The sequence below is a fragment of the Molothrus aeneus genome, chromosome 3, assembly GCF_037042795.1.
Source record: "Molothrus aeneus isolate 106 chromosome 3, BPBGC_Maene_1.0, whole genome shotgun sequence".
Taxonomy (NCBI): Eukaryota; Metazoa; Chordata; class Aves; order Passeriformes; family Icteridae; genus Molothrus; species Molothrus aeneus.
The window spans coordinates 36,485,095-36,511,358 of record NC_089648.1 but is presented as its reverse complement, the minus strand read 5'-3'; the positions used below and the strand labels follow the sequence as shown (position 1 = coordinate 36,511,358).

At 34.8% G+C, this 26,264-nt stretch overlaps 1 protein-coding gene across 4 annotated transcripts in view; it reads right to left on the bottom strand.

The window, feature by feature from the left end:
* The window catches only part of PACRG (parkin coregulated), a 214,769-nt gene that overhangs the window by 8,106 nt on the left and 180,399 nt on the right, over positions 1–26,264 (bottom strand). The window lies entirely within an intron of this gene.

Genomic DNA, 26,264 nt, shown 5'->3' with positions numbered 1-26,264 from the left:
AGTTACACACATACTTAAACCCAAGATACTTAGCAATCCATCCTCTTTCCACTAATTGGAAGTTTTTTATTAATGCAACCAAAATGCTTTCAAGGGGGAACCCTATGTTTTTATTCACAAGCAAAAAGCTCAATAATCAATTACTTTGTGTTAATAACTGCTGCTATGTTTGTACATCTGTCATGTACTAATGGAACTGGTTGTGTCTAATTTTGCCATTCAAAATCATTACCATTTAAGAAGTCTATTCAGTCTATTTGCCCATCAAAAATTGCACAGAGAACTAAAATGACTTTAACAACTGCTTTTCTAACTTTGTGACAGAAGGGTGAGCCCTTTTTTGTCAGAGGAAGTTTCACCTCAACGTGAGGAAGAACTTCTTTAGGTTGAGGAGAGCGCTGGAACAGGCTGCCAAAGGAGGCCATGCAGTCTCCCTGTCTGGAAACATTCCAAACACACCTGGACACATTCCTGGGTCACCTGCTCTGGGTGACCCTGCCTTGGCAGGAGGGGTTGGACTATGTGATCTCCTTTCCTACCTTAACTATTCTGCGATTCTGTGGAATGTGGCCATATAAAAATAGGTCAATGCATTAAAAATTTCTCATCAAAATAATGGGAGCAAGCAGTTGGATATGCCTACAGGTTGCTGAATATGGCTAAAGCTGCCAGTTTTCTAGTTTTACTCTTCCCTAATTAAGGTAAATAAGCAAGAGCCTGAAGTCAACAGAGGGTGTTTTAGCAGTGATTTGAGGAAGGACAAGGAGATGAAAGCTATGAATGACTGTGTGGATTTGCCAAGACTTCTTTCATTGCTGTAGGACAAGGACAGAATTTAAGCAGTTTAAAGGACAACTAGCACTGAAACTGGAATGTGCTATTTTATCCTCAAGCCAGACATAAAGAAACACCCTGCTCCACAGGTATCAGTACTATAAGGATCAGGATATCTCCTTCTGGTGTGTCTTTATATTTATTTATATAAATATATATATGTAAATGAATTGGGTACTCTGATTACTCTTCCTTTGTTTTTCCAGTTGCATTAATTCATATTATAGATAAAAAAATAGCCTTCCCATGATGTGAATTTGCTTTCTTTTTATGAAGGACATAAAAATAAATACTTATCAAAAGCTAGTTAACAGCTATACATTTTACATTAAGAAAAGCATAAATTTGAATTCATAACAGCTTTTCAAGCAAACAGAAAAAAGCCAATTTTTATAAAACTAAAATGTATTATAATGTGTAGTCTTACAGAAATGCAAAACAGATAAAAAGAGAAAAGAAATTGTGTCCCCTAGGTGTGTTATTTCTGCAGATTCATGGCTTTTGAATTGGGTAAGTTGAAGCTTTTTGAAAAAAAATGTAGAAACCATACATAGACCACATTTGGATTAAATTTTTTTTTTTAGCTTTAGGGATCTGAATTAAGTGTGAAAAAGAAAAGTGAATAAGAACTATTTCATCAGTGACTCTTAACTGAAAAACACTCAATCTCCTTCTTGTCTAAATTACACCAGTACCAGGTGATAGAGGATATTTACGTGTCAGTAACCTGACTTAGACCACTTATTCAGATTTTGTAGACTGACACACTCTTGCAATACACAGCAAAACCTATTGTTTTGCCACTTATATCATGTTTATAAGATTACTTTCTTTACTATCTCATATAAAATCATTATTTACTGTGCCACTAAAGATATCATAGACTCTAGGCTGTGTTTATTAAAATGTACTCCTAATGTTTTCACAAAGGGATCACAGTATTATTAAAACACAAGCGTTTTAGTAAGGCATAAATACATCTGTTTGTAACAATGAAGTAATTGCATACAATTAGTGTGTATAAAACCAAGGATGGGAAATGACGAGCAGTTTTTTAAGGTAAAATTAGTATTGTCATATATTAAAATATTTTAAAAGAAAAATATTTTTAATATATCCCATATGTTTATTTTATTACACTTTATTACTTTTCTTCATTGTTTTAAGAAAATCGAGATATTCCAGTAAAAAATATTAACTAAAGTTATTTTTTCCATTCCAGATAGCATTTTTTCAAATAAAAATAAAAAACAAACAAAGGTCCTAGCAATAGGAGTAAGAATAAAGAATATATTTTTCTGATTTCCAGTTCATGACACAATTTTATTGTTGGCATGTATGAATATATAAAAAGATATATTTATACATTTAAATATATATATTTATATAATATACATTAATTTATATTTATATTTATTCATATATATATTTGTATATTTTAATATATAGTAAATATATATAGGGAAAAACCACTGCTCCTTCTTGCTAACACTTGAAGAATTGCAATCATCCAGAAGCATATAATGCCTTAAGGTTGTTGAAAAAAAGACCTTTAAACATCTGTTCTGGAACTACACATGGGAGTAAAGGTGGCTTTTCTGTGTGCAAAGAGGATACATGACATGCTGAGCACTGTGAATTGGAACCTGGTTAACACTGATCATACAGGTGTCATAACAGAGACAACCTCCAACTGCTAACAATGCAGCACTTCTGGTGCACTTTGTAATGCTTCTCTTAATATCCTTCCACTTCAAAACAAAAGCAATGAACCTCAACAGTCATGCTTAAAAAAAGAAAATACCTTTGCTTTTCAGGTGAATTTGTAGTTGCTTGTCCAAAACTGCTGCACATATCATGTATCTATAGGCAGTGAAGTAGTTACAGTAATCTCATCTCCTCTGCAGTGGTCATTTGAGCATTTGCTATTCTGATTTGCTTCCATTCCAGCACTTTAAAGCACGAGAGTTTTTTGTCATTTATCATTCTCCAGCCAATCCTGGAAAATATGACCATTTTTGTCCTCTAACATTGCTAAAGCATGCTACATCTTGTAACCACAATCTTAATTCCCTATTCATCGCTCCTTCATCTTACAGTCCTCCCAGCCCCGGTGTCTGACAAGCTTCCAGCTGCTTGGCCTGCAAAGGAAAACAGCTCCCACACACCCACACACATGCATGGCACGTCAGGTCAGCGAGGAAGAGACAAGAGAAGAGGCAACTGATATGGCTGAATGCTCTTGGTCAGCTCAGGCTGGCCTAGAGCTTTCAAACAGCCAAGAAAAGAGTTTTACAGCGCAGCAGAGCACAATGTGCTTGACTATTTGAAGTTTGCATTTTCATGTATTATAATGAAGTGCAAAAGTAAAAAGCTGTCAAGAAAATTCTTCCATGGCAACTTAAATATGCTTTCTCACACTTGGGTGATCTGAGAGTACATGCACACATTGTAATCAGCTTTACACTAATAACAATGAAATGTCCATTCCTATGAAGGAAAGTCATGAAGGGGTTTTTAGATAAATTTGGGACACCTTGCAAAGATAACCTGGAAGTCAGCGTGACGAATATCTAAGTGGGAAATATTTCAAGAGTAATAGTCTCTTGAAGTTTTCCCGAAATGCTTATTGCTCAGTGGATAGGGTCAGCCTCCAGAAGAAAGGAAGAAGTAACATCTCACAAAATTCCTTTATCACTTTTCTCCAGCAGACCACAGATGGCTGTTTCATCTATGTTATTTAATGCTAATGGCTGCAGTGAGTTTACAGGTCTCTGACCCAACTCTGCAGCTGCACTGCTGCTGAATTGATACCCATGGAAGCAGTACCTCAAGATTAAAAGAAAATTCTGCATCAGAAAAATCTCACTGAGCATTTTTGGACAACAGCAGCTAGAGCAGAATGGTGATTTTTGAAGGAAACAATGTTATTTTAAGGGAAAAGAATAACATACATAAGTCTCAATAAAATAATGTGAGGAAAATTCATGAGTCACCAAGAAATGTCATCACTGGATGGTGGTATCTGGAAAGGTCCTCCTGAATTACTTGTCCTAACACAGCCAAAGTTTATTGGGTGCTTGACTGATAAGTAAAATTGACATTTCTTGTCCCAGGGAGAAGAATGTGGGCATGGGAGAAGTATAAGACAAACAAAGGCTGAAAGTGGAGGAAGGGAAGCCAAGGACATTCCTTTGACTAGTTAATTTTCTGAAGTATGCTTCATAAAGGTTCTAACTATAAGAATATATGCATTATGGTTTAGCATAATAATTCCATAGTGTAACTAAAAATATCTCACTGGATGCCAATTGACATGTTATATCTGAGCCTGTTGACTTTCTGCTGTAATTCTGTAGCAAAACATGGTTAAAGGGTAGATAGGCTTATCTGCACATCTGATGCTAGGACCTAATATCTTTGCTTTACAGTTATGAGTAAGAGTCTTACCTACTTACTTACTCCCAAGTCTGCTTTGGAAATTATTAGAATGGAATGTCAACTGCATTAACGCAAGCACAGGGCTCTTACAGGAAGGTGGGTATCAGCTAAAGTATTGACTTCATAAGACAGAGGAGGTGAACTGGACCTGTTACCAGTCTGTGAGAAGAGAGGTACCAACAGCCTCCCAGCGCTTGAGACCTCTTCTTTGCTACTGTATTCTTTTCCTTTAATTGTATAGATTAAACAAACAAACAAACAAAACCCAAAAAAACCCACCAAAAAACAACAACAACAAAAAAACCCACCCCAAAAGTGTAACCCAGAAATCTTTTGCTGTTTTTTTATATCCTCATTTTACAGAAGCATAAGCTTTCCTCTCTACCTAACATCAAAAAATGCAGAAAAGTCAGTAAGTTCAGGCATGCTTGTTATCAGATCTAGTGCCTCAGCCATCTGCCTCAACAGTTCCTGAAACTGCTGATAGTTGTCTGGCAGAGATTATAACCACTGTCACTGAGTCCTGAGAAGACATTGAAAAAGGTAAGCTAATATTAATTTATTTACATATCTTTGCCCTTGTAATCTATCTCTATCTAGCAGTCAGAATGGCTTAAACTGGGGTTATGGTTCTAGTTCTGTAGGGGAAATGGCACGAGAAGATAAGAACATGATTTTATAGGAGAGGAACAATAATAGCACTCACAATTTTCAGCTAACAGCCTGACTTAACTTCACACATCCACAGAAGACAACTGTGAAAACAGGCAGAATTAGAGACACAGGGCAGGAGACAACACTGTGGTATAAATCTCTTACAGTCAGAACAGAAATGTAGACCATGTCAGGAATTGCAACACCTAATACCTGTGGGCTCTGCAGGGGACTCAGTAGGGCTGCATTACATTTACCTCTCAGCATATAGTAGGAGTTGGATTCCCAAGAGCAGTGCTCAAGAGAGTGAAGGGCTGATCAGTGAGTCTCACAGAGGCAGCCAGTGGGGAACAGGGAGCAGAAGACTTTTTCTCTGAGACTTAAATATTTGCATTCGGCCTGGAGCTACAGCCCAGGAGTTTTCCTGATGGTAGATAGCTATTGCCATTCCTTCTGGGTGAGACTGAATGATTTCTTTAAAAGCAAGTTGTGTCACGAAACTCTAGTGATGCCTGTTTCCCATGCATGTGTGTTGATTTTGCACTACACCTCTTTACAATGACAACTTGTTTCCCACGAGTTCTACCAGCTAATAGAGGGTATGAGCTAAGGCATGTTTTGACACCTTGTATCTCTTGCATACCCTACCCACAGTTCTCTCACTAGGACATGAATTTGGATCCCTCTCTCCTACCCAGACGCTTATTTTTCCAGAAGCTTTGCCCCTTCTTCAGTTTGACTGAATTTGGACAATGAGTTTAAAAGCTATGTGAGTTGAGGGGGCGGCTGGGAAGATTTACAGAAAAGAATAAACTTATGGCCCATTAAGCCTGGTGTTTTTAAGGCAGGCAAAAAAAAAAAAAAAAAAGAGCAAGGGCAGAAATGACTGCCTTAGTTTTTATAGTTTGAAAACTTAGTGATGAAGCACCCTCCCAGGGAGCAGAAACCAGCCCAGCCTATGTGGTTTCAAATCTGCATCTTTCATGATCAGGGAGATTTCACCTAGTTATCAAATTATTTTCTCATGGAGAAAGGCTCTTGTGACCTCTGCCTTATGATTTGGCAAGGAAGCAGCTGTGGAGACAGACCTATTGTTAAACTATGAACTTATGTCAATATTTCAGAAAAACACAAAGTTTAGCAACTGAATCCAATTTTCAGCAGCTACCTGAGTGGGTCGATCCTGAGCCTTTAGCAGTTCCCAAATGAAGGCTGCAGTGAATCAGAACATCTGTACATGAGGCTAGATATTTAAATGTCTAAATACATATTTACATGAATACAGTCTACAGTGCCAATTTTTAAGTGTTTTGACTTGAAGTAACTTCCTAACAGATGGTTATTCTGAATCTATCTTCATTTATTTATGGCTGTTTATGTTTTTACAGATATAATAAATGATCCAAAGCTTATTCCTTGTCTATTTATTTATATTTTAATAACAGTTAAAGATATTGTTGTACTGCACCATTTATAGAAATTATATAAAGATGGTCTTTCTGTGTTGTACTTACATGAGATCCCTCTGAATGTTCAAGGAAAAACTTCTATGACCATAAGACAAAGTGAACAAGCATAAATGAGATGTAAGAATCATCTATATTATTGTAAGTATAAGTGAGATGTTGCCATAAAATAAACATCCCCCAAAATACATGAAATAAAAAAAAGAGGAGAAAATACAGGAATATAGATAAAATACTTAAATATGTATATGAGAAGCTTTGGAAAGTGGAATTCAACAAAATTCATGCAAATTTTCCCAATAAGATAAAGCTCATGGTATATATAATGCTGGGTTTGATATCATAAGCAGATATAGGCCTGACTCAGGAAACTATCATGAAAATGTGTAAGTGATTGCAAAATCAGGACTAAAGAGTGTTTATTTATATCAAAGCATTTCCTAACTAAAGCAACAAGCATATACAAAGTATAAGGAAATGAAGGGTATAATACCGCTGCCAGCGATTGTCATGTCTCACCATGTAAATCAATGAGTTTCAGAAAAGTAAATGAGACAGGGAGTTAGCTTTTCTCTGCCCACTACAGTGATTAATTAGTTTATTTCCAATTAAAAAAGTACTAGCTATGTTGTTATCTTGTAGCTTTTTTCACATTATCAATAGCACCAGAAAACAACAGCTATCCCTTACATCTCTAAAAGCAAAAGGCACATGTAACCATGAAACACTCTGAGACTTCAGTAAAAAATGTCATGAGAAAGAAAATTCCTCCACTTTGAAGTTGTATTTGTTTATATGTAAGTTTTAATATCCAGGGAAAGCAAAGCCTCCTGTAATTATTTTCTTACATTACTATGACATGCATTTTTAATCCATGGTTTTAGCTACAATTGTCTAAAGGTTCAGAAGATATTAAGAGTTGCCAACTTTTATTATACAACTTTACATGCACTGTAACACCTCTGCATTTGTATCAAGAAATCAAGTCTGAAAGGAAAGACAAGGAAATTTTCCCACTGAATGATAAAGTTCGTTTATTTCCATAAACCAAATAAATTTTTCAGGAAACATAAACTCAAAAAATTATTGATGTAGAACGGTTTTTATCACATCAGCTGCAGAACTCCGCTGGGGAAAACAGAAAGGAGAAGCCCTTAGGCCACATTTTGTGTGACCTAATTCTTTCAAGGGTATGTTTCTGCAAATTTTTAGGAAGTGACAATGCAAATGAACAACAGTTCCCACTGTGATGTTTTCATGGAATTTCTGCATAACCTCCAAACAGCAGACTTTGCACCAATACTACAGTACACAGTTTTGTTGTAGTGCTTAATTACGTTTGGATGTAAATGAGCAGAAAAACAATTATCACACACCCAGCAGAAGAAATGGTTATGCTTCTATAAATTTCTGGTATTCTACTGCTGTGATTGTCAATTTAAAGTTTCAGTCTCTGTGCTGCTGCCTGTTAATGATTAGTCTACTACATTTTGGTGAAATTGCACTCCAGTGAAGGGAAATGAAGTAAAAAGATGAGGGAAAAAAGAAACTAATATTTTGGAAGTCTAATTAGAGTGGCAGGGCCAGTGCTGGACTTAGCTGTGATGAGGTTGACTTTCTATTAAACTCAATATGCTGAATTCACTGAGAGGAAGATCAAATGCCATGATTTCATTTTCATGGGTGATGTGTTAATAGGAGTGGGATTAACTTCTTCCTCCTGTCGTGATTTTTTTTACATTAATGCAAATCAGAATGCAATCATTCTTCCCTTTGCCAGTATAGTTCTAAAATCTGCCACTTTACTTTCAGAAGGTGCCGTGCAGCTTATTTTGAAGGAAATCACATTGCTTTAACAGAGGAAGAAAAAAAAATCATTCTATTGACTTCAGCATCATCAGCAATGTCTTCCAGAAATACATTTTAAGAACTTCCTATGTCAGACAACCATTTCTTACTTCTATGATTTTAACTCACGCTGCTTTGTTTCTAAATGAGTACTTGCAGCAAGTGAATGTGCTTTCATTTAGCAACTTAAGTTTTCCATTTAAACAACTAAAGATTGCATTTGAGCCATAGTTGATTAAAGCATGTTAATAAAATTCTTTTAAAATTAATATAATTGGATTTTTTCTCAAAATAGTAATACCTCTGCAAAATATCCCCCAAACTCCAGAAAACTGCAAGCCAAACCCTTTCCTCCAACCAATACCCTCTGATACTGAACTCTGTATTTCTTCCCTAGAACATGGATGATATTTCACTTTTCCTTTAAAAGTGTTAATGGGCATTAACCACATCTATTACTAGCCATATATGCTGAAATACTTCAGAGTTCCTGACACATGATGTCACACTTGGTACAATAAGTATGGATAATAAAACCTGCTTGAATGCCAATAAATATATATTGTGGAGAAATATTACACATGAAGCTTCATCCTTCCACCTACAATTACTTAATACAGAAAGATCCAAACCATATATAATTTAGATGAGGCAGAATAGCATTTTAAGTGAAAAAGGTCAGATGCATGTACTACACATTTTTAATTTTAAATTGTGCACAAAGTCTACTTGTAGACCTTTGAAATTGATGGCAAATGTGAGTGTTTATTCAGCTGGAACTTTAAGCATTTCATATATAATGCATATGTTCCCTGAATTAGTTTAAATTTGCTACTACAAATACTCGGATGTTGGGCACACATCTCAAGTATTCCATACAGCAGATTAAAAATGTAATATGGACATCAATTCCCTAATCTTCATAATGTCTATTCAATAGTAAAAGAAATCAATAGAATTTTGTATTTGATTTTCTAAGAGAACCACAACACCCCACTTCTTACACAAATACAAAGAAAATCTAAGGAATGCATTATATTTATTCTTTTTTTTTTTCTTTTTAAATGTTTTGTTCTGAGGATTTTTCTCAAAAATTATTTTGAGAAACATCTTTAACAAAAATACTTCTATTGGCAGGGTTATTTTCTTTGGGGAATAACTTTGATAGTCCAAAATCTTTGATGTGTCAATAGTTCCACCATGTTGTTTATTTATCTCAAAAATGTTCTCAGCTTTCACTTGTCCCAGTGTCTCACATGAATCAGCTCTTAAAATACAGAAGTTGTACAAATTCACATTCTATCAAGATACAAAATATCAAGAAGAGACTATTGAGTTAAATTTTGCTAAAGCTATCATCTTCCAACCTATCACCTTATACTGATGGATTCTCATGTTAGCTACAGCACCAAAGCAGTTCACTTGGATAGCTTGGCATTCAATCATAGAATGACTGCACAGTTAAAAATTTTGAAAAATGCCTTTTCCCACCTAAGGTTGACTACAAAGCTGTATCTGAGCCTGTTGTTTTATGATTAGGTCCTGGCTTTTTCATTGAAAACTGCCTGAATGAAGTACTGAAATTTATATTACTTCAACAGAAGTACCACAAACACAGAGTGTTGTTATCCTTTAAAATGGTCAGGCTGAAGATGTGGTCTCTATCTGTCAAAGTCCTGTAAGAAATGTTTTTCCCCATGTGCTGCAGAATATATTTATACATGAGAAAGCTCATCCTCAGTTGTTCTCTTTTGTATTAATCATGAATCTATCAATCTGAAAAACGAAGCTCATGGGAGCAGAAGATAGGCTAATTCAATAAACAGAACAAAAGATTTCAGATTCCCTGTCAGAGGACATTAGATTGACCACAATTTTCTCAGCTTTCCGAACAAAGCTGAAAACTCACTTCAAATTAGTATCCTCATAGTCACTATAAAAAACAGCTACGAAGAAAAAAGTAGGACATGGATCATGGTGAAAGAAGTGAGGCTAAGAGTAAATGAGATTGCTGAGCTGTTGTGAGTCTAATTAATTTTTGGAAAATACTCAAATGCTATGACAGGTAACATTAAGATAGGGGAGAAATACTTTACCATGGAAAAGTATTTAACATTGGGAAAATAGAAAATGTTGGTTAAATAGAAAATCAGATAGGAGGGTGATTTTTTTTTTTAATTAGCAATGAAATAATCACATTAAGTAATAAATAATTTGTGGCTTTTACCATAATCACAATTGATTCCTTAGTTGTAATGGTTTCTAGAAAAGAAAATGGTTTAAGTTAAGAAAATGTGCTATTTAAAATGCATGTGTATGGTACTCTGTAATAAGGTATGGATTATAACTGCGTACTTGACTGACATTCCATTAAAAAGCTTTAAATTGAGTAAAGATGGGTGTGTATTGAACTGTTGCATTTTAGTGCACCTCTGGTGGCAAATCAAGAGATCGCTCTTGAACAGTATCACCGAGGGAGTGGGGCTGTGTGTTGAAGGGCAGTGTCCGTAATCAACAGTCTGTAATCTCTCCCTACCAGGTGTTATCTCAAGAAAATGCACATGCTGTTTCCATCTTCTGAACCAAACAGAAAACATTAGGACAAAATATTAGATTACTTTTCCATAAAATTTAAATACAACTACCCTTAGATAGTTTTTTTTAGAGTGACAAACACTTATATGAGCTGAAGATCTGGCAAATTCCATTTACTTACTTACAAAAGACAAAGTGCTTCCCCAAAGACAAATGAGTTCATAAGTTTCTGAAACAGCCACAAAAAATCATCTTACCATCTTAAAAGCACCTAGCAAAACATACTTGGAATGTTTGGAAATATAACATAGACCCTAAAGAATAATTTATAAATCGGCATTAAAGTGCAATATTTACTCCAGGTTTATTGACCCAGCAGGAAATAAGTGTTATTGAAATCTTAAAATTGCTAGTGCACAGAATTGAGTTTGGTTTCAGGAAGAAGAACAGGAGTGAGGGAAAGATGAGTTTTTTGGACCTCTAAGTCATGATGTCAATGAGTAGCATGTGACAGAGCCCACCATTTGATATTATGAGCTTTCAGTGCCAGAGGTTATTCCTTGGAGCTGTTTTATTTACAATATTGCCATTAGACCTAATTCATTGCAGCCCATGTAAACAAGGAAATGGCAAGACCATGGCCTTTAGGGATGTCTATAAATAAGAAAAAAATTAATCCACTTTTGTCCATGGAGGTGAAGTAAATGAATAAGGAAGAGGTATTTCCTACTGCTACTATGTAAGGTGAAAGTCACTTCATGAATATAGATGCTATTTTAATTGAGGTACAAGTAGATCTGCAAACAGAATCTAAGATAAGGCATCTACCATTTTAAGCAGAAATAACAGTAGTATATGTACATAATATTAAATACTTAGCAAATTGACCTTAGTGGAGTTTACAAATTCGGATCTAAATATAAAATGCAGGTATTTGAATCACCATTTATACTCCAGCTATACATTGTGACTATCCTTTTGCATAATTTTAACACCAATTGTTTGTTACATTTTATTTATTAAAAGAAACAGTCTATGTTTTATTTTTCAGAGAAATATTTTCTTACAAATAACAAACCAGAAAAAAGCTTTTAAAATTATTCTACTACATACAAAATGTTATAAGCTTCAGAGTGTATTTTAAATGCTCCAGAAGAATTGGATATTCGGGGTTTTTGTTAGTTTGATACCCACCATTGCTTCACATTGAACAATTAAACTGGTCAAATACATGTTTCTCTGGGAATGATGAATGAAAAACATACTGTTCAGCATCTTTGTTAAGTGTCATTGAATTTAGCATGTATGCTAGGAATGAAATCTCATTTCTTCTTCTAAATTTGTAGATCACAGGTTGCATTAAGTGGAGAGTAACTCCCACACAATATTTGGATTTTGTACAATTACATTTCAGTAACTTCTAATTTCATTATTATAGCATGTCCTCTAAGATGTGGAAAATGTTTTGCTTTTTTTTTCTGATTAATGCTTCATTTTTAACATATTATTTCATAATTCCTGTATTTCTGAATCCCATGATTGATTAGAATAGGGATTTAAACAAATAAAATAAGCATACTTTGCTGGCTGAAAACAACTGATCAAATACAAAGAGATGAAAATCAAAACATAAACCCAGGTATGAAAGGCCTCCCTGGGCATCAGTGAACCTTGGCTGCTTACCTGATTTCTGACTTGGGCTCTAATGGGCTTCAGTAGAACCCTGAATGCACCAGGGCCTTTTTCTGATGAATATCCTGACTATCACTGGTAGGCTTCATGTAGAAATAAGAGCCCACAATGACCTCTCTTTTCTCCTGTCTTTCAGGTGTGTAGCTGGTGTACTTGGATATTTATGTCAGTCGGCATTGACTTTATGGCTTGCTAGCTCTAGTAGTAAGTTCCTATTTATGTCTTAACCAGCATCTACATAAGTTTTTCAGTGAGCCACAGAAATATAATTTGAAATATGCTTTCAAACTACAAACTATTAATTAACATATAAGTTAAGTGGGCATGGCTACAGTACATGGTGTCAGTCATTGATAATTTTTGGCTTTGCTATTTAGAAACTGGTGTGTTGAGCTATAGGTCTTGATATACATATTAACTTTTACAGTTCTTGGTGATATGAATACCAGAATTTTACATATACAGAAAGCCTCTAGGATTATTGGCATTAGCATAAAAATAAATAAGATGTAGAAAAAACCTTTCAAACAAGAAGCCTAATAAAGCACAGGATCTTCTCTAAACTCAGCCAGAGAAAAAATAATCTTTAAGTATTTTTCTCTTTCCACATAAGCTCTGGAGGTTAATAAAACACATAAAATAGAGTCAGTAGTATGACTGCTCAACTAACCCTGAAGTTTTCCAAAAGATATAAGACAAAGATCATCTAAGCTTATTTCACAACTACAGTCACCCACATGATGAAATCATTGGCCTGTACTAAAAGCTAAATCAGCTTCTGGACGAAGAAAGAGTATATTTCAACAATATTACCAGGTAACTTTCAGACTTAAAGTGGTATGAAGATAAAGATAAGAGGAGTGTGAAATGTAGATAGCATGCTGAGTTGACACACATTAACTGGATATTCACCACAACACATGAGAGTTGGAAGTCTAAGTGTGTAATTGTTTTCTGGTGTCTTGTCCATTTGTCCACAATACAACAACACCATGAAATTTTCTCCAATTGTGATTTACTCAAATGTCTGGAACTGTACTGAAAGCTGTAAAATGAGAAAGCTCCAACAGCCATGTAGAAAGGTAAAGGTGCACGGTACTTCTACATTTATCTCCTTTCCATGGTAAACAGCATTTAACCTTTCCAAAAACTGAAATCACACATGAAACAAGAAATGCAAGTAACAAGGACAAATAGTCTTTCATTCCCCACAAATAACAGCAAAATAAAAGAGTAGAAAGAGAATTGGAAGGAAATGCTGTGTGACCAATCTTCTGGAAGTTTTCAGGAAGCATGAAGATTATGTACATTTAAGAGGATAAAAAATCAGATTTCATTTAAACACAACTGATATACATTTCAGTAATTAAGATTGATTATTACGATGTCAGTAGATAAATCTCTTTTGTTTCTTGCAGTGGCCTTCTGCCACTACTAACTTCACTCTCAGTTTATTTGTTTCAGGAAACAAAGGGGCTCATTTATGCAAATAAACTTGATATGGGCAGATACGAACAATCTTTCTGATGGCTGATGTTGCAGATTTCCTAATGCATTAGTTTCTGACAATACTGACTCAGTTTCCAGAATGAATCCTGTTCACTGGAAGAATTGTACAAAGTACATATACAGTTATAAAAAATACTGTCTGAACCTTCCCACATAAAGGCTGAAGAAATGTAGAAGCAGGTAAGTAAGGTAAGCCAATAATTACCAGGGACAATAAAAATTGCAGATCTTCTTGCTAGAACAGACTTGCAAGTAGTTTATCTTTTCATTTTTCATGTCTTCATCTCTGCCACTTCATTCAGAAGAAAAGATAGGAATTGATAGGCTTAAGTCATTGCAGAACAATCAGCCAGGCATCAGGAAGGTTCCTCTCTGCAGGAACCAGGCATCAGGAAGGTTCCTCTCTGGACTTTCCCATCCATTCCCAAGCTGCTAATCTATCTGAAGGTTAATTAGAGCATTTTTCTACTTTGCAAAATTACAGTTCCATTTCTCATTCTAAAATGACTCACTAACTCTCAGTACTGGGTAAATATCCAAAGTCACACAAAACTCTGAACTTCTGAATGTTCACAGACCACCTGGGCAAGTGCTGGCCATTCCTGTTTACAAAATTTCACGGTCTATGAAATGCAGCTAAGCACTAAGTTTGATAACAAACTTTTCATCAAACAACAGTTAAATCAAGTAAATCTGAAACAACGTGTCACTAAGATGCGTCATTGTAATTTTCCAGTGTGAAGTCAATTGGAATTATAAGAAGTGATTTTGTGCTAAATAAGAAATAACATAATCATTCTCACTTTAGTATTTGTATTCAAATTAAGGGCCAGGAGTCAAAACAGAAAGCAAACCTAAGCTTTAGACCTTAGTCTCCAACTTCAGGAAAGCAGTTAATATACTTATATCCATCCTAGCTTAAGAGCTATAATTGATTATGTTCTTAACTATAACCCAATGCTTATGTTCTTTATATGATGTTTGCCTAAATTCATTACCACAAGAAACACTTGAGTCACTGCTGGAAAATTCTCTATCCAAACCTCAGAACTACATTACCAGACAAAAACTAGGTGTACAGGATTTAAATATTCCTTTGCATTCAGGAGCATTTGTTAACTTTTGCACACTTCTTTTATGTTATATACAAATAAATATGTTCATCCTCAGTGGTCTGAAATGGTGAATGATATGAAATGCAGTGAAATGGTGTGAATAATAGCCAAGTAAACAAAGATGCTGCAGCTTATTTAGGTTCATCTTGCAAACAGGCCAGCCACGTGTTCATCAGGCAGGGGCTATGCTGGGCTGGGTTATCACATGTGGATAATGTGCCACATTCTTCTCGTGCCACACTGTCGCATTCCTCGCTGCGCTGGATGGAATCTCACAGGCTCACAGCCTTGACAGAGAGTGCCTCAGCAAAGTTACACCATCCCTCCTATTAAAGCATCCTTTGGGAGATACTGCTAAGGCTAATTCATAAGTCAAGAATTTTTTGGATGAACTATGACCCTGCTAAATATAAAAGGAAGTGCTAAATGCTACACAGCCCATGTTCTTCTCTTTTTCATGGTAATACAAAGATTTTTGTATTACCTAGAAGATCCATATTAACTTGATCAAAACCTTGGAATATACTGTAACTCCAAATTCTGGATTAATCCCTGATTTAAACAAAGAAAATTAAAATCTGAACAGCCTCTACAATTCTTGGCTACAAACAGAAATGGGATTAAATCAGATTCCATCTACTGCTTATGCTTACAGGGAAATTAGAAAGGAATTTCTGCATTGGCAGTTTCACTCAAAATGGTTTCTTGAACTGCGACACAACAATAAAGATATAAAACAAAATAAGAAAACAGGCACTTTAGTGCTTTTGTCTGTCTAGAAAGTGTTTTGATTCTTGTAGGATAATATTTTAATCAGATTTATAGTTTTTCTATCATGAAGAGACCCAAGACTGACTCCACAACACTTTACAAAATAAGTGATTCCATTCTATTGCATTAGATGGAACGTCATCCAGGAATAAATATTTAGGCAATTAGATATGTTATGTTAATTTTGTACAAGACAATGCTCTAACCTAAGGCAAACAAAATGAAATCACAGAAATTAATTTAAACAGAAGTGAATATAAATTGTGAAAGTGGCACATTTTTGATAATGAAGTTTAGTCACACAGTGATGTGTGAGTACATTTTCATAGACCATTACATTATAATATATTTGAGAAGTAAAAATAAATTATGATTCAAAATTTACAACAAAGTTTTGACAAAAGGTTGTGTTAAAACAAGAAAGTTCAGGAAGAGGTAGGAAGAATTTAGCTCTGTGCTTTCACAACTTATGTATTTTCACTTAAACTTTTGTAAAAGCTCAAAAATCTCTAGCCACTTTTGGAATTCCAGGCATAGATATTCTATTTAGAGTTAGACTGTATATCTACATTTTAAATATTCATACCATCTTCAGCACATCACTATATGAAATGATTCATCACTTTCCTGACACTGAGCCAAGGAAACAGGTTGGTTTCTATTTATAGAAGACTCTTTTAAAGAAAGGAAATGCAAGTAAAACTAAAGATACTAAATAAACAACACTTAAAATTGTGGTCTACACATTATACTATGAAGTTCTCCATAAGAATTATTGCAAGGAGAGGCTTGTTGTATAAGAGTCCAGAAAAAAATCTCCACTATTCTATTCTCTTACTTTATGATTTCTTAAAAATCTTAAGATTTCTAAAAAATTAAAAGGCTATTGAAGTAATTTTTTTTCCTTCTTCAGGTTTTGTTTTTTTAATCATACCATGGAAAGAATGACATTTTTGCCAGGACCAGATAAGATTTTTTGATTTTTACCTGATACAGTGGAATAATGCCAACCAATAGAGCAATGCCAGCTTCCATTAGAAACTTTGGCAGTCATTAAGAAATAATCACATATTCAGACACAATGAAAAATATTTTGGTTGAAAAGCTACTTATGTCTTAAAAAGTTCACATTTAAAAAAGAACTAGATATATTTTTTTAGAAAAAGTTATATATTTTGAGGTTTTAAATTAAAATGGAATCATAAGTTCAAAAATATTGATTGTACAGGACATAATTTTAAATGTAAACATAAATATAGGAGTTTTCTGTTAGAGAATCAAGCCTTGACTACTTTTTTTCCAAAAATGTCAAACTAGAAAACGTTAAAAAATTTTAAATCACTACAAAATAGCTTTTGTCAGAATCACAGAATTATGTGGGCTGGAAGGGTCCATAAAGATTTTTGGGTTCCAACCTCCCTGCCATAGGCAGGAACATCTTCCACTAGGCCAAGTTGCTCAAAACCCCATCCAGCCGGGCCTTAAACACTTCCAGCTTTTCTGGGCAACCTGTTCCAGTGCCTCACCACCCTCACAGTAAAGAATTTCTTTCTAACATCCAATCTAAACCCACTCTCTTGCAGTTTACAGACATTCCCTCCTGTCCTATGTGCAAGGAAAATACTATTTAGGCAAAAAAGTTAATTTCTTTTGTTTAAATATAACTCTAGGTACATTTCTACAGCTCTGATTTTCAAAAATTTGTGTATATACACAAAACTACTCACACAGTTGAGTGCAGTCAGGAGGCAGGGAATTACTCACAAGTGCAAACTTATGTTTATATGTTTATGTGTTTACACAAGCAAGGAGTCACTTTAGAACTTGGTCATGCTGTGATAAAGCAATGCAGGTATTAAAAAATCATCATTAAAATTTTAATGTAGAGCATGTGTTACAAAGCTTGTAAAAGTGACAAATCCCAGCTAACCAAAAGTTTTCCTACTTTGGAGAATGCAAAAAATGTATTCTCTCCCTCATGAATAGACCATTACAAAAAAAATAGGGAAAACTGAATCTGAGTTCACATAGTACAAGCTAAAGGTTTCTCAACCATGAAAAAATACATTATTGTCATTTTTATTTCTGTAGAAAGTATAATGATGGAAGAGGAAAAAAAACTTTAGCCTTGTCTTCAAATACAAATTTAACATTTTGTTTTCTGTTTTGTCTTATTCTCATTACTGTATTGTCAGATATAGTAATGAATTTCTTTCTCCTGTCTGCCAAATTCCCCTAGAAAACATCAGTAGTATACCAGCATGTAAACTAATCCTGAAACTTGATTGGAAAATGTATTTTTGAATGCTTCATTCTGGAGTTCTAGCTTTAGAAATATATATTAATTTACTTATTTTAAGAATGTGTTGAAGTTTCTTGTTTCATCATAGTTACCAAATACAATTGTACAGTAGAAATTCCTAAGTAAAAAAAACCCTTAAATAAGATTTAGTAATCTAACCAATACTGATGCTAGTAACTCTGAGATGTGTACAGGTTACAAATCACAAAGAATGATATTTATTTTTTGAGCTAGAAAGAGCTGCATCCTCAGTTTTTGAGGAACAAGGTTGAAAACTCATATGAATTCTATAATGAAATCTTTCAGATTTACAGAATGTGCAGGGAGACCTGATATGTCAATTCAGAATTTATTTTTGTACGCAAGCTGCTTCATTTTTGGTAAAACTGTATCATGTTGTATTGTTATACAAACATATTCAATGGATTATCAGGAGAGGAATCATAGCACAAAGGCCTGAGGTATCAAAATGTATGGAAAATGGCAGTAAAGGAAAAAGAGACATAGGAGTTATATCAATGTACAGGAGTTATATTAATGATTAATGTAATCTCATGTGAGAATAACAGTAAAATTTCAGGAAATTGGAATATAAAATAGAAAAAAAATCCTCCTAGAATTTAGGATGTTTCAGGTCAAATACAGTCCTAGAACATGGGTAACTTCAGACATTTTTGTGTTTAGTGGCTGAAATTATTCTTTCTGTTTTCTAGTTGCTGATAACTTTTTGCCTCCTTATAAATTGTTCTCCTAAATTGTCCTCCAGGGAAAAGTGTGTATACTGGGAGGAAAGCAAATCAATGCCAATGGATATAAGTTTCTTCTATCATGTACAAGTATTTTCCACATTGTTATTTTTCTGAATAATTTTCTGAAATCTAGAATCCACTTAAAATTACCAAAGCTGAATTTTGAACCAAATTAGTTTAATTCTTAACATTTCTCATTAGAATTTGATTTGTACTTTGTGGAAGCCACTGGAAGGCAAACACAAAGGCAAACATTAGCCTAAGGTTAGTCTCTTAGTTTCTTCAATGTTTATAGTACAGGAAGAGGTCAGATTCCTCCTGAGGTGAATCAAAATGCCTAAAATTAGATTCTTGTCTGGAACTGACTTCTAGAGAAACTTTATACTCACAAATGAGTAGAGAGAAACTCTATAGAAATAACCCTCTTTAGCATAATTGCTAACCTTTTGACACTCTCTGATTCTTCTTTCTCCTCCTTTCCCTGTTATATTATCTCTTATTCTGGATGCATTTTAATTTCATGTTAGGCAGGATTTTGTGTGTATGCATGTGTGTGTGTGTGCACAATGTTAAAAATCCAATATTTTTAGTACTTTTTAATTTTATATTTTGGGACTCTAGAGTTGAAGGAACATGTGGGTTTTTTTTACTCTCTGTCCTAGAAACATTTCTTCCTGTCATTTTCTCTATGCATCTCACATGTTTGGAGGTGAATTCAGCTCACAAACCCAGCAGAAATCCCAACCATGCTTTTTTTGTTGCTAGATTAATTTTCAGACAAAATACTTAATTGAACCATGTCTCTTAGGGGTGAGCTAAAGGAAGCAACAGGGCCCTTTGGCTGGGAGGGAAGGTGAGAAAGTGACTGCCTTTTTCAGCAGTGGGAAATACAATATTCACTTGGTGACTATGGTCAGACAATCTATTCCAGCTGCTGGAACAGACCCTGTAACTTTGTTTAAGAAGTCACCACGTAAAGTTGCCAACCCTGGAGACTCATCATTGGTTCACCTACCCTCTCAGGTACTCTATATTTTCTTTAAACCCCTCTTATATAACTTTAGTAGGATAAGCAGGAGTAAAATGTAATGAGGAAAACCTTTTTTTCAGAGAAGCTTTTGATATGAAACATGCTTGGTTTTTTATACATAGAGCAAATTATAGTTATGTACTGAAAGGCAGTATTCAGATAGCACATTACAATAGTTTTGTGAGAGGCACCTACAGTCATCAACATAATGAGTTTTCTGTTTGTTTGGTTTTTAAAAGCAAAGTACCTTTTTATAGTATGCATTGAATCACTGGTAGCCCTGGGTTCAAACTGCTCCTCCTCTCCCCCCTTCTCGATCATCTAGATACTGGCACCTGGATGGATCTCCACCTATGAAAACTAACAAATATAGACCCTGGTGCAGCACAATTCTACATCTGCTCACAGCTGTCCATGGTATTAGCAAATCTTAAAAAAATCTACTAGTGAAAAGAAAAAGTCTCTCTACAGTCCTAGTTGCTGCAGTATCACATTGTCCTGAGTATGTTTATACAGTCACACATGTAGGAGTGACTGTAGTCTTGCATCCTCCCTACCCCACAAAAAAATCTGCCTTAAAAAGAATCAGTAGGTGCTCTGGTAATGAAATGGATACGTGAAAGCAAGACTCTACATTCCTGAATATGCATGCTAGTCACACTTCCTTTTTTAAAGATAATATATGAGCAATAATATATTGCTTGTGAATAGGAACAGCAGCAAAAATATGTACTTCTAATTGCAGTGAGTAAAAATTACAGTAAAGCAATGATTTATGGAAGAATAAGCAGGTTTGCCTCTGAATTATTCTTGTCAAACAAATTCTATTATGGGCACTTTCATCAGAGCCGCTTGTTTTTCTTGTGGGGTCCATTTCCCCCAGACCTTCCCCACAAGTTGCTATTCAGGAAGCCTGTGGTTTGCTTAAGACAGGATTAACACCTAAATTTAATCTATAGTAAAAAAAACCCCAGAGATGTATGTTACTCTTTTGGCTAACTTCATATGAAAAAATTATTTACTAATTACATAAATAATGTATATTGTAAAATATCTCAATAAAAATTGATAAAACATGACCAGCTGACCCTCCCTTTTATGTGTGGACAGAAGAAATAAAATGTCATATTTTACATGTTGATGAAAACTGGAATGGATAGAAGTAAGACACAGCACAGAAGTATTAAGTGTAAAGAAATTAAGCAGTGAGATTGCCAATGAATTAATAACTAATGAACTGTTATAATCTCCTTTCTTACTAAGCCAACAGTATACTCCCATGGTCCCTTTTTAATAATTGAATATGAGTTGGTTTAAAAGTCGATGCATTTAAGATGGCTTTGATAAGGTCAATAAGTGGGTATCTCCTGCCTTGTTCTACTGCTGTCTAATTCACCACAATTGTGCTGTGCTTCATTAACTTCCATTTTATTATAAAAGAAAGTGAAATTTATCATGAGAACACATTAAATGGTGTGACATTAGCTTCCTGCAATGGGCAAAGTAATGATTAAAATATGTGTCTGCAACCTTATGGCCAGTTGGAGGGATGCCACTAATGTTTGAAAAATAATGGTGTTGCATGACAGTTGTTATGATGGCAGGGGGTGATGTGTCAGTCATTTATTCCCTGTGGTACAAATTTCATATGGGGAAGCAAAAAAAGCATCATATGACTGGCATTTGTAAGCCTAACTTGTGTTCTATTAACCAACTGGCATTGCTTCTCTTTTGAGAGAGAAAAAAACAAGCATTGATTCGGCCAAAGTGCATCTTATTATTTTAAGAAGGAAGCAGCCTGGATTTTGTATCCTTCAAGTTAAACTCATTCCTGAACTTACCTTAAAAGAGTGTGGATGTAAGGTCAGAAAGAAGTTCTTAGACAACTTCCGTTTCCATTTTAATTAGCATTTGAAAAAAAAAAACCCAAACTGTGATTGGACTTTTTTATGTATGCCACTTAACATGCCCACTTTGAAGCTGATGCCACTCAAACTTTTTCCATATTTCCAAAAGAGCAAAAGATAGCTATTAATAATATGTGTATGTTGGATTGCCCACCGACAATAATAAATGATAATAATGATAATGAAAGTAGTGTAGAAGTTCTTGTTTGCAATTTCTACACACAATATCTCCAATGTCTCATGAACGTGATGTTGGAATTCTACACATGGAAGAACAGAAAATTGTTGAGCCAGGATTTACTCAAAACAGGCAAAAGAATTAGTTTGTTTAGTGAGTCTCTATACTCACTAAACAAATAACAATTTCAGGACACATGTTAGCATTAGTGCAGGAGTTCCTATTTATCTGTAGTACTGTCAAGAGGAGAATGCATCTTCTTCAAAAATATTAATTCATAAGATAAATGTCTGAATTTTGAGCCAAAATAAATTTTAAAAACCCAGACAGTATTTGACAGAAGGCTAGAGTGAAATAAAACATAAATTATTTGAATAGTAAAAATAAGCTAGTCATTTTATGAAAGTGTCCATCTACAGATAAAGATTAATGGAACTGGTTAGGGCTAGTTAATAAAAAAAATTCACAAACAATCCTTCCCAATAATTTCCCAGAAAGATTTTGCAGTCTTCTTCTGTAGAAATCATGCATATACTGAGCCAAAGATTATATATCATATCTTATTTAAGAATGTTACAAAATGAATTAATATTAGATATTAATTGGCTTTGGAATGTATTTAGATTTCATTAGAAACTGAGCTTTTTGGGGGTTAATGGAGCAGGAAAAGCAGCAATCACAGTAGTAGGTCCTCATTCTCATAAACTATTATGTAGTTTCAAAAATAAATAATGTGCATTGTTTCCAAACACATAAGGAAATAGATTTACTACATCGACTGAATATTCTACTACATATTAAAAGCAACCACAGGAAAGGAAATAATTAAGAGTAAAAACCTCTAAAGGTCACACAGTCAGTAAAGAAAAGGGTAGGTACATTGTAGAAAATACAATTTTAAAAGGCAGAAAACAAAATCAATCTAATTGTCCCCAAGCTTCTTAGCATGGTGTTGTTTTCATCTTGTTGACTAACACAGTTGCAACATATAAATCCCGTTATAATCTTCTCTCTTGACACCAATCCTTTCAGGTCTCCTCAACAGAAATGGTTCCATTTTCAAGTCAACTCAAAACACAGCTGCTGTCATCTTCCTAGCCTGGAGCTCTGATGTAAATAGTCACACCATTTTTGCACACCTTTCTGGCTTGCATTTCCCGCTGTACCAGACTCGGAGTTCTGGTTCCGTAACTATCATTCCTTCTTCTACTCACTGCATCCAAGTGTATCAACCTACTCTCATTTCCATGCTACTCACCCTATCGACCAGGTTTGGACATGTTTTATTGATTGTTCCTTACAAACAGCTTTGTATCAAAGGAAACTTACCAAAGCTTTTTTATTAGGGAGAACAGACTGAGAGGCTACAGAGAAGTGCTCAAAATCCTCTGCAGTATGAGCTGAAAAAATTCTATCCCATCCCCAGTGCCAATTCTAGCTGTTCAGTTTCCCTAGAGCAGCTGCTAAACTTACTAACTGTAGCGAGCACTGATGTGTGTCAGCTCTCCTCAGAAGTCTGTCAATATCTTGGCCAAATATTTTTGACTAAATAGATAATTCAATTTCAGTGCAATAAGGTGTTTCAGAAAGGAGCAGCAGCTAAAATTTTTCAAAATTAAAGAGACAATGCATATAAATCCATCTTCATCCCTCCTAGTTTTGTTCATATGAGTCAGAAGGCTCCTAAGAGATGTTGCCATTATATCTGTTTGAGAGACAGGAAAGGGAATTCCCTCGCTTCAATTAAAGCTGGGGTAGAGCTTATGAGAACCTACAGCTGCAGTCACAGAGGAGATCACTGGTTTCTTCAGAAGGTTCTGTGCTCACTGAAAATTAAATAGCTCTAATTTATATAATTCCCTTCTGTCCCGCCAACATCTATATCCTTCTACAGATACATCTATCACACCACCATTAATGAACAGACTGGAGAAATGCTGGAGAAAATGAGCAGGGAGCAGCACAGAAGACCTCAAACCCTCAGAGAATGGAACATAAGTCTTCTCAATAAAAGAGGGATGCTCTTACTCCCCTATGTGTAGTCACTACTCAAAAAGTTGTGTGAATGGGTGCATAACTACATGCAGGTTCTGGGAGAGTCCTACAATGCACAAACAATTGCTTTAATATGTGAAAGTCATGGGTTTGAATTAAGGAAAAAAACCAAACAACTCTGCTACTCTACTTTCCTTGGGACAGCAGGAAAGAGTATAAAGGGGAATGTGGAACTGACAGGAAAGCAATTTCTTTCCTAACACAGGTAAACATTAATCTCCTTAGTAAATGGACACAAAGAGAAATATGCAGAAAAGTTATTTTTATCATTTGATAAGTCCAGGAGTGTTGAGAATGTGTCCAACTGAAATATTTCAGATTAGTTAACCAAAGCTTCTCACACAGCAATCACGTCCTCTTTTGAAAAATTACTTTCATTTTAGCTGTTCATTTTTGAGCAAGTGATTGCATCAAAAAGGGGTTCAGGTTGGGTTCAGCTGAGGAGCAGCACAGAGGAAATCCTGTGTATTGCTTATAACACAGCTACTAGAAACTATAGTAGGCTATTTTAAGCTCTTTAACTGTCAACTGATTCTACTTACTCAGCTTTAAATCTTATTACTTATGGTTCAATTTATGCTGATGACCTCTACAATCAAAGAAACTGGAAGACAACAGGTGTTGGGTATGCAAGGATGTATACCATATCCAAGTTACTGAAAATACCTATATGAAAACAAGAGCTTTGTTGTTTCTTTGTTTGAAAACTGCAAATGAGACCTATTAATAATAATGTTTTCACTCAAGACTCTAGAAGCATTTAAATAACTATTATTACAAATTATTATAAATGCTAATAAATACCATAGGTTTACCCACTTAATACAAAGATTCTTTTCTTTTGAATGCTCATAGATCGTGCTTTTCTTTTTTTCGAACTGCCCTGACAGGAAATAATGTGTCACTACCCTTATATGAACAACAAATCAGAATACAAGAAGCTTTAGAAGAGCAAAGTTAAAATCTGTTTAGGATCATGAACTGACCCCAATGACAAACACTTTGAAATCTCTTATATTAAACATACTGACAGACATTTGGGGAAAAAGTGTTTGATCGGGACAATTATTCAATTAGGTGTTAAAAGCTGTTTATCATATTTAAAACCAGAATGTAGAGATGTTAAGCAATGTACTATGAAGGAAGCTTGGATGCTGACACAAAAGAACTAAAAAAAACCCCCAAATATTTCCTCAGCAGACAGTGGTTAAATTTCTCCCAGCAAGGGAAGCATAAATTCAAGAATACTGGAAATATGCAAACCAAATAATTTTATTGCTCTAATCATTCCATTTTAAGCGTTGCTTTTTCTCCTGTTAGGTTATCTTTTTCTCTTTCCTATGGTTAACCAGTGCAGGCTGTCAATTAGTTCATAAATAACCTCATCTCAGAACTTCTGGTATTCAGTTAAGCTAATTACATGATTGCAGGCAGCCCAAACCTCAAGTGGTTGTTCCCTTCTACAATCCTGGCAAAGGCTTCAGGAGTTCCTGGCTACATTGAATAAAAATTTAACACACTGCTTACCAGAGATCAAGTGGCGTTATAAACACTGCAGCAGGTTTGACAATGTAGCAGATTATTACCACAGATTTTGTTTGCTTTTATTTCAGTTCACAGTAGCCCAATAACACTGTGAAACCCTGAATTCAGAGTGGAAGTCTCCAATAAACTAGCTGTTTCAAGAACCAAAATAATAAATATTAAAGTACTGTATTTAATCAAATGTCTGGGAGGTAGTTTTAATGATCAAACTTAATTCCGTAACTGATACACAAGATGGAGTGAAGACCTTATTGCAAAATAAAAATGCTTCTTTTTTTTTTTTTTTTTTTTTTGCTGCTTACAACTTGCTCGTGAATACTACTGAGCAGATGTATCTATTTTTATGCTGAGAATGAAAAAAATTATTTTCACACTTGAGAGCATGTTAAAGAAGACTTTGACTCCCTTAAACAGCAAGTAAGCTTGGCTTTGGTTATTGGATGTGAAAATATTTTCTAGCAAAGGCATTAAAAATGGCACTGCTTAAACACAGCATCTAAATTCGATGGTATCACATATGATACTATGTGTGTGGAACAAACACAAGTTTACACCAAATTTGTAAGTGATTCTGTACTTAACTCACTGTCTTGTACATACCACACCTAACTTCTGAGCTTCAGGTGAAGTATA